This window comes from Pan paniscus, chromosome 10 (genome assembly GCF_029289425.2).
Source record: "Pan paniscus chromosome 10, NHGRI_mPanPan1-v2.0_pri, whole genome shotgun sequence".
NCBI classification, from domain to species: Eukaryota; Metazoa; Chordata; class Mammalia; order Primates; family Hominidae; genus Pan; species Pan paniscus.
The window spans coordinates 123,912,029-123,922,952 of NC_073259.2; positions in this window are offsets into that span (position 1 = coordinate 123,912,029).

A 10,924-nucleotide genomic window follows, 5' to 3' on the forward strand; every position below is an offset into this window, starting at 1 on the left:
TCATCCCCCATCCCCTCCCGCCTCCCACCCTTCCAAATCTCCAGTGTCTGTTATTCCATGCTGTGTGTCCACATGTACACACTATTCAGCTTCCATTTGTAGTTGAGAACATACAGTATTTAACTTTCTGTTTCTGAGTTATTTCACTTAATGGCTTACAGCTCCATCCATGTTGCTGCACAAAACATAATTTCATCCTTTTTCTGGCTGAATAGTATTCCATAGTGTGTATATATATATATATACCACATTTTCTTTATCCATTCATCCATTGATGGACACTTTGGTTGATTCCATAACTTTACTATTTTGAATAGTGCTGCATTAAACCTCATAGTGCATATGTCTTTTTATATAACAATTTCTTTTCCTTTGGGTAGATACCCAGTAGTGGGATTGCCAATCAAATGATCGTTTGATTTTTAGTGCTTTAAGAAATCTCCATACTATCCTCCATAGAATTTGTACTAATTTACATTCCCCCGATGGGTGTATAAAGCATCCCCTTTTCTATGCATCCTCCCCAGCATCTGTTATTTGGTGATTTTTTGTTAATAGACATTCGGGGCCAAGTGCAGTGGCTCAAGCCTGTAATCCCAGCACTTTGGGAGGCCGAGGTGGGAGGATCACTTGAGCCCAGAAGTTTGAGACAAGCCTAGGCAACATAGCAAGACCTCGTCCCTACTAAAAATCAAAAAAATCAAAAAAATTAGCAGGGCGTAGTGGCTCACACCTGTAGTCCTAGCTACTCAGGAGGCTGAAGTGAGAGGATCACTTGAGCCCAAGATATCAAGGCTGCAGTGAGCTATGATCACACCACTGCACTCCAGCCTGGGTGAAGAGCGAGACCCTGTCTCAACAATAATAATTAATAATAGCAATTTGGACTGCTGTAAGATGATATCTCACTGTGATTTTAATTTGCTTTCTCTGATATCAGTAATGTTGAGCATTTTTTTCACATGCTTGTTGGCCTTTTAGGTTATATCCAGAAGAAAAATTACTAGGTCACAGGATTATAATTTTTCCTATTGAGTTTATAAGACTAAACTGTTTTTCCAAAATGGATGCACCAATTTGCATTCGCTCTGCAACTCCACATCCCTTGTAACCCTTAGTTTGTCAGATTTTTTTATTTATTTATTATTTATTTATTTATTTATTTTGAGACGGAGTCTCACTCTGTCACCCAGGCTGGAGAGCAGTAGCGCAGTGGCATGATCTCGGCTCACTGCAACCTCCGCCTCCCAGGCTCAAGCCATTCCCCTGCCTCAGCCTCCTGAGTAGCTGGGATTACAGGCGCCTGCCACCATGCCTGGCTAATTTGTATTTTTAGTAGAGACGGGACTTCACCATATTAGCCAGGATGGTCTCAATCTCCTGACCTCGTGGTCCGCCCACCTCGGCCTCCCAAAGTGCTGGGATTACAAGCATGAGCCACTGCGCCTGGCCTTTTTAAAATTTTTACCAAACAAATTAGTGCAAAATAATATCTCATTCTGGTCTTGCTTTGCCTCATTATTAATGATGTTCCACATCTCCTTATACATTTATTAGTAGTCATATATGTTTCTACATTTGAAATATCTGTTATTCTCATTTGCCCATGTTTCTATTAGGTTGTTGAGCTTTGCTTATTTATTTCTAGAAATTCTTTACATATGGCTCATTAATACTCTCCCTTGTTAGCTGCATGTGTTGTGAATATTTTCTTCTAGTTTGGAATGTCTTCCACCTTTTCACGAGTCTGTTCATAACCAATATTCTTCGTTTTAACAGTCAAATTTATCAAACATATTAGTTTTAAAAATACCATCTCACCACAGAAAGCTAGTCAAATAAACTATGGTACATCTATACAACGAAATAGTTGATAACTATTAAAAATTTTGTTGAAAAATATTTCTTGAAACTGAACATTTTTTTGCAACTTAATGTTAAGCTAAAAAAAGCACACCAAAAAACAGTATGTATATCAAGATCCCACAGTATGAATTTTTTTAAGTTTAATAATATACTATGTTACCAAGTTTCTGGACAAATAAGCAGTCTTATTCACTCTTGGTGAAGGGTGTAAATTTCTACAATCTCTGTAACTTGCAATTTGGCAATGTCTATCAAAAATTTAAATTTATGTATAACTTGACCCAGCAATTCTCCTTGAGGATATTTACTCAACCAATATCCTCATATGTGTGCCAGGATACATACAATTATATTCATTGCAGCACTGGTTAATAGCAAAAGACAAAATTATAAAACAGCCATACAATGGAATACTATGTAGCTGTTAAAAAAAGAACAATGTTGTCTATATGTATTATAATGCAATTATCTCCAAGGCACATTGTTAAGTGAAAAGGGCAAGATAGTATTGTATATCATTTGCATTAAAAATATTTAGTGCTATGTAAATCCTTTGCATGTATTATTTGCATAGAATGTTTCTGAAAGCAAAAAAAGAAAAAAAAAGCTAATTGATTAATTGCTTCCTAGGAAGGGACTTGGTCTACAGGATATCCTCACAACCTCTTTAGGAAGTAAATATTACTATTTTGTTCATTAGACACGAGGAACCTAGAACAAGGGAACTCCAGAAGTCTCAGTGGAACGAAAAGAAAAGAATCCAATGAGATCATCGCTATTAATTCACTCCAAGTTTCTTGACTGTTGTCTCTGTGCCAGGCTCTCTGGAATCGCAATAGCACCTACAGCACAGAGTGGTTTGGTAATTAAATAAGACCCAATAAGCAGGAATTTGCTCCCCACAGATGCTTGATAAATAGGAGCTGGGTTTTATAACAATTTAATTATTAATATATAGTCATTCATTTTGCAGCTTATCTCATTTGGTTTTGCCAACAGCACTGTGTATAAAGTAAGGCAAGAGTGGTTGCTATCATATCCATTTTACAGAAAACTGAGGCTCAAGAAGGTGAAGTTCATAGGGGCTCCTCATGCAACCAATTCTGGAGCACATAGAAGAGGCTTCCTGGAGCTGATGGTGCCCAACCACCAGAGGGCTCAGACAGAATCCTGGCTCTGCCCCTCACTTGCTGTATGGCATCCTGAGCAAGTTACTTAGGTTTTCTGTGCCTCGAGTTTTGGCATCTATAAAATGGAAACAAACGAAAGCACTGCATCTTAAAATGCTGAAGATGAGATGAATGAATATGTATCAATGACTACAACTAGTGATTCCTTTAAAACGTTAAGTCAGATCCTGTCACTCTTCACTTCAGACCTTTCCATTGGCTCCCATCTGCTTTGCAATAAAATCCAAAATCCTCACTGCGAATGGCCCATGGAACTTCACATGGCCTGGCTGTCCAGCAACTTTCTCCCTGTTCTCAGCCTTTGGCTCACTCCTCCTACACCAGCTGGCTTCCTAGCTGCCTGGGGACACACAGAGCTCAGCCCTGCCTCCAGGCCTTAGGACATTTTGTTCCCTCTCTTAGGAACACACTTCCTTGCTCCTCTGTCACCTCTCAAGCCACCCTTCCCTGACCACTTTCCCCATCACCCTCCTTGTCCTGCTGGATTTCTTTCTCATCAGCACTTATGGCTGCCCAACAGACCACACATAGTGTTTATCTGCGTATTCATTTCTTGTCCATCGGCCCTGCTCTGAAATGCAAGCTTGATGAGGGCAGGAATAGGCTGTTTTGTGCATCACTGCATCCCCAAGACTTGGAACAATGTCCGGCACCTTGCTGGCCCTCTATAAATGTTAGGTCTCCCAAAAGGCAGGAGACAGGGTCACTACAGGCAATGAACACAGCATAAGCAAAGGCCTGGTGGTGGGGACAGAGCATAATCCAAACAGGGACCCACACGGAGTTCCTTTGACCTGGTGCTGCCACCCCGGTTAGGGCAAATGGGCTCTGCTTACCACCAAGACACCTTGGACGCATGGATTTCTTAGAAGCCCAGTGAAAATGCTTTGGGCTGACTCCTTCTCCGATACTTCCTCATCCCCTGTTCTGTTTGACCCCTCATCCTTTCCTGGGGTCATTGCTGCCTTCATCTGCAGCCCAAAGATAGGGGTACAGGCAGCCAGGGCTGGGGGCCCCTCAGTCCCAACTAGCAGCTTTGGGGGTCTTTGGAAGGCTGGTATCTAACAGAATGAGGGGAAGACTTTGGGAAGGAAGAAACCTCCCCAGGGAAAAGCTACCTTGTACAGAACTCACAGCTCACAGCCATAAAAAGAATAAAAACTAGAAAAGGCTCCATCTCCTTGGCCCCTTTAAGAAAGACACCTTGGGATTCTGCTGGAGGTCACAGCAGGAAACTGGACATGTACGGAAGGGGCTGCCCGATAAAATAAATAATCATTTATTAAGGTACTTGTCTACACAGCAGGAAATCAGCACAGGGAGTGTGGGTCGGGGAACAGAGCCTCCCTGAAGAAGGCAGCTATCTTTAAAAGGGGGGATCTTGATTTGAAACACTTGTCTCTAGATGGGACCAGTAATCCTCAGCCCTTAGCCTCATTCCAAACCTCCCAGGAAAAGGAATAGCAGTGCACAGCTTTCTAGAACCTTCCAGGGCAGGAAGAAAAACGAAGAATGAAGAGACCTTCTTCAGGCCACCACACTGGCTTCCCCCCAACTTGTGCCCATGAGTTTTGGGCTGGAGCTGAGATGATAGCCTAGCAACATGTTTTATTTCTGCAAAAGGAAGTGATCTTTGAAACGGAGCCACAAGAAGATCTGAAAAGGGATTTCCTGATCACAGCCCTGGGTGAAGCAACTAGGATGGAGCTTCCTCCAAAGCCAGACTGGCTAGGGCACCACTGCTCCCCTTTCTTGAAAGCTTCGTACTTTCTCCTTCCACAGAGGCTGTGCAGGATTTTCTCTCTTTGCCCGGAATGTTCTCTCCCTACCACATGCTCCACCACCTCCACCATCCCTTGCATCCCTTGGCCTGGGCAACTTCTTCTCCATCTTTTAGATTTCAGCTGAACCAGGGAAGCCTTCTCTGATCACTTTTTTTTTTTTTCCTGAGACGGAGTCTCACTCTGTCGCCCAGGCTGGAGTGCAGTGGTGCAATCTCAGCTCACTGCAAGCTCCGCCTCCCGGGTTCACGCCATTCTCCTGCCTCAGCCTCCCGAGTAGCTGGGAATACAGGCACCGCCACCACGCCCGGCTAATTTTTTTGTATTTTTTTAGTAGAGACGGGGTTTCACCGTGTTAGCCAGGATGGTCTCGATCTCCTGACCTCGTGATCCGCCCACCTTGGCCTCCCAAAGTGCTGGGATTACAGGGGTGAGCCACAGCGCCCAGCCTCTGATCACTCATAAGCAACCAGCTGAGCTGCTACATATGGGCTCTCGCATACCCACCACCCCCACAGCGCCAAATTGTGTATTGCTCAGTGCTTATCATGGCTGGCACTGCACACTTTATATGGATGCAATAGTTTATTGCATCTCTTCTCCACTGCTTCACTTGTACCTAACACTATAGCCACAATGCATGACACATGGTAGTCCCTCAATGAAGATGTGTTGAATTAATGAACAAATTGACCTTTGGGAAAAATATATCAGTATACTTCAGTCTCCTAGTTAAGTGTCCAAACACTTGAATGTATGCATGAATGAGGGATGAATAAATGAGCAAGTGAATGAATGAGCAAATGAATAAATGAGCGGGTGAGTGAATGAGTGAGTTATTGAATGAATGAGTGAATGAGTAACATAGTGACTGCATGAGTGAAGGGGGAAGTAAAAGAGCGAATGAATGAGTGAATGACAATGGCTTCCTTGAGGGTGGTCCTATTAGTTAATGCCTTTTTTCTGTCTCTCCTTTTCTCTCTATGCAGAGAAACAGATAGAAGAGGCTGGCATGAATGTGACTCTAACCAAAACATGTGGCAAGGGAAGGAGGGCATTTCCCAAAGGGGCACCTGGTCGTGGGGGGCAGGGGGATGCTTCCAGGCAGAAGCTGACCCCCAAGGGGCAGCTCTGTCCCTGACCCCTTTCACCTTCCCTTGTTCTGATCTTTATGGGGCCGTCTGCCTTTTAGCATCAAAGGAGACAGCAGGTCCGTGACTTGTCCCACAGCAGCTCTATAAAAATGTAATTACCCAATAACCTGCTGTCTGCAAAACAAACCATCTTCCTGTTTCTTCTCCCATAAAAAGCATTTGACAGCCCTGTTCTATCAGCTTATAAAACCTGGAAAGAGTTGGCTTAGCCCCCTCTGAAATGAAAACCCTTAGCGGGGAAGAGTCCCAAGTTGGGAGAAACACACCTCTGACCCTCCAGGCAGTTGCTTCAAAGTCACTGGAGGTTTTCAGAGAAGGCAAAGACAGCAACCTATCTTGGAAAAATGGAGGACTGGATAATGCAAATCACACCTAAAAAGGGCAAAAGCCTTGGAAACTCTAAGAGCCCAGGCCTGCTGTGGGCACAGGCAGCATCATTGTATCTCACCAGAAAGTCATTCCTTCATTTATTCACTCAATAAACATTTATCGGGCACCTGTGACATGCTAGGCATTAGGCTAGGCCCTGAGGGTAAGACTCTAGTGTAATAAGTGCTGGTCCTTTAAGAAACTCACATCTAAAATATACATTTATTTTAAATAATGGAGCACTTTGATCTGAATTTATTGACATGTAAAAAGTGCATATAATCCATGATTACATGGGTGAGGCAGGTTATAAAACAGTAAGTGGTGATGGATACATAACATCAAAAATGTACTTAATGCCACTGAATTGTACACTTAAAATGGTAAGTTTTATGTTACATATATTTTACCAATATCTACATTGGTAGATTTTGATTGATATGGCTACATTGACAGATATGGCTTCATTTTGACTTTTTTTCATTGAAAGGGAAACAGAATGGAACTGGGAGGTGGTGATAAAATTATTCTATATCTTGACTGTGAAGCTATCTAGTGGGTTCATGTGTTCCCCACAAAGATATGTCCAAGTCCTACCCTCTAGTGTCTGTGAATATGACCTGATTTGGAAATAGGGACTTTGCAAGTGTAACTAAGGCAAGGATCAAGATGAGATTATACTGGATCGAAGATGGTCCTAAACCCAGTGAGACTGTCCTTGCAGAGAAAGGAGAGGGGGATTTGACACACATAGGAAAAGAGGTCCTGTGAACAGGAAGGTGGAGATTGGCCTGATGTGGCCACAAACCGGGGAATGCCTGAAGCCATCAGAAGCTGGAAGACACAAGGAACAGCAACTGCGGGAAACTAACCCAGACTGTCTACCAGACAGCATGCTTTCATCACAGAACTGTTCACTAACAAGGGTAGCTTTGCTGTATTCAAATTATACTTTGATTTTTTAAATATCTTTTAAATAGAAACAGAGGGATTGAATAGACATTTCTGGTGTTTCTAATACTTGTTTTACTGTGAATATACATTGTATAAGGAGTTCATGGTCTGACGAGTGAAACAGGTAAGAAAATTGACAATTGTAGGATATGAGAGCTGGAGCATCTAAATCAGACTGGGGAGGGGGTTCCATGAAAGCGTTCCCAGAGAGAGGACAATGATCAGAAGGAAGCTGAGCAAAGAAGTGAGGGTGGAGGAGAGAGGGCATTCCAGGTACAATGGGCATTGAAAGTGCCTGCATCTTACTAACCAAGCGACCGGGTCAGCAAAGTCACACAGCTTCAAGTTCCTCAGCCCTAAAAATGGTGACCATAATCCTTAATATCTCATAAGGTTATGGGATGATTAAGGGAGGCAATATGTATATAAGACTCCACAGAGTCTGATATGGATTAAGTACTGGAAAATGCCAGTTATCCTTACTATCAGTATTAGCATAATCAGCTGCAGCCAGATTGGTGGGTTAGAATCTTGGCCTGGCCACTTGCCGTGTGTCCTCGGATCAGCTATTTAACCTTTCTGTGCCTCAGTTTCCTATTCTGTAAAATAAGGATAAATAATGGTATTTGTGCCTTAGGGTATTGTGAGGATTATACGAGTTAATACCTATAAATCAATTACAACAGCACCTGGCATATGGCAAAGACTATATAAGAATTAGCTATTATATTTTGTCATGACTATAAAGGAAAGGAAACGTCTGGAAACAGTACAAAAGAGAAGTGGAATGGCCAAACGTGCTTGGGGAAAGAGCAGTGTAAGAATCATCTTCATGGAAAAAAAAAAGCAAATAAAGCCTTTGAAAAAAAAAACAAAGGGAAATCACAAATCTGAAAATAAAGTGTCTTATGATGATGGGGTTACATTTTGGACCAAGATATTTTTAGCTAACAAAATCGAGTTAAAATGGATTTTGACAGAGTGAAAAGATGTGGGAAATGCATAAAGGAGTCACGCTTGAAAGGCTGAAGGTAAATCAGCCTCTTTGTTAGAGAAAGTTTCACTGCGTTCAACATTTGGAATTGATGACTTTGGTGGTTTCCTTTGGGGAAGAAAATATCCTGACATTTCCTGGTAAGTCTTCCTTCCTACCTTCTCGCCCTTAATGATATTCTCTATCAGCCTAATGTCCCTGCTTGAGCATTGATGGCTGTGTGGACACAGATAATATCCAGAATATTAGCAGTTTGGAAGGCTCAGAGCAGCATCCGCCACCTTCATAAAGACGCAGGCAACATTACCGCATAAGCACCTCTTAACGTGCAGTCACAAATCACTGCTCAACAAATTCCAGAATTTCAAAGCTGTGGCATAAATTTCCAAGCCAGAAGAACAGCATGCAAGCCTTAAGTGCTGGGTTTCAACCCTCTAGACTCCCTGGAACCACTGTCTGAGGTTCTGGCAGCATCAATATGGCCCTTTCAGCCTTCTAAGGAATATGAATGGTGTGTTAAGCCAATGAGAGACAGCATGTAGTCTTTGAATGGAAGCCACAGTGTGTACACCAAGGCTCTTGGCTCTGCTTTGAAATTTTGAATAGCAAATCCCTGCTCAATCCTCTGCATTATCGTCTTTTAAATGGGTGTAGCAATTTTTATCCTGGCATAGAATAGAAGGTCTTAAACTCCTTGGGGGTAAAGGGGATGGGGTGAGTAAAAAAAAAAACAAACAAACTATGAATATTGGGATTTTATTTTGCCTTTGAGGGAAATCTTTAGAAACATCATTTTACCCATTAGTAATACATTCAGCTCCAAGTAATAAGAATGCCTCACTATATGCCTTAATTTAATAGTCCTTTCTTACATAATAAGAATTCCAGAAGTGGTCAGCTTCATGTTCTGGTTCGGCAGCTCAGCCACATCTTGACCAATATTTTGACAAAACAGTTGCTGCAGTTCTAGCCATCACATCCAAATTCAAGACAGGAAAAAAATGGAAAGGGAAAGTGCTGCATCTGTCCCTTTTTCCAGGACAATAAATTTTTTTTTTCCAGAACATTTTGCAACAGACCTTTTGGACAGAGCTGGGTCATATACCATCTCAGATGCAAGGAAAGCTTGGAAATTAGATAACAGAACTTTGACCGATTATAATCCATAGCCTGGGTCTGGGCTCAGTGCTGCTCTGAACAAAACCTGGATCCTCTTACAAAGGGGAAAGGGCAATGGATATAAGGCAGGCAATGAACAGTCTGCCCAACTCTTCAATCCCAACATGCGCACAACTTCAGTGATCAAAAAAGGTAATCAAAAAAAAAGAAAAAAAGAAAAACAGAAGAAAAGAACCTGAGGCAAAAATAATAACAACACAACACTATTCATTTCTTGAAGGGAAACTGATAAACCTTATATGTGTTGGCCTGATACCAGGATACATTTTTAAAACTTGTGAAAGTGAAAGCAGTATCTGTAGAGATGTTCTGAAATAATTCCAACGGGTGAACAGTCAGATTCCAAGCTTCTCATCTAATTGGCATGAATAAGTCTCACTGAATTACTCTGATGGGAAAGGATATTTTCCCAATTCAAAGCACCCACAGTGAGACATGAGAGCAACTTGGCATAATCTTTCCAGTCAGTGGATATGTACTGGGCAAAGCAGACACGGTTCCTACACTCACAGAGCAAACAGTCTAGCAAGGCAGATGAAGAATCACGTAGACAAACACAATGCTATAAACTAGCACTCTACTAAGTGCTATGAAACTTAACAGGGTGCTCGGAGGCAGAAGAGCCTAACTGAAGCTGGATAGGATCAGGACAATGATTAGAAGCACAAGCTTCAGAACCAGGTCTGGGTCAACTTCCCAATATGCCACCACGCCCAAGACCAGTGAACTTGGACCGTAATAAAAATAAGAACAGACTAAGCACGGATCATGTATTAAACACCACACTCAGCTGTTCAATCACCATGACAAAAGTTTGAGGTTACTTAGTCCCATTTTAACAAGAGGATGATCGGGGATAGAAATTTACCTACCTGAGGTCACAGAATTGGTAACTGGAGTAAGTTGGTATGACCCTGTGTTACTCCTTCTGCGAAAGCTAAAGCCGTGCAAACTCCCTATGTCTCAGGTTCTCACATGTGCAGATATCAGGCTGGTAGATGAAATTAGGTGAAATGATCCATGGGCAGCAGTGAGCACCATGCCTGGCACACAGCAAGTGTGCAATAACCAACAACTATTATTCAAACTCTGAGTTTCTGAGATTCATTTGATCATTTCTTCAAGTCCTCTTGGCCTGGGAAGTCTGAATCCAGCCATGCCAACTGATCGATCTTCACAGGGGCTTTGAGATCTCAGGGGTCAAAGAGACTGGAAAATCCATTTTTTTTCTTTCTATGCAAATCAGGAAACACCTGGGTTAATAGCTAACAAAGATAAATCAGAATAATGAGAGCTTTAGTTCAAAATTTTTAAAAACACAAAACAATTACCAGATCTCTTAAAATGAATAGTAGTCAGGTAAGTTCTCAAAATTAGACCCAAAGACTTTTGCTTGTTTTGAACCATGAAGAAATTTTTCAAGAGATGAAATTGAGG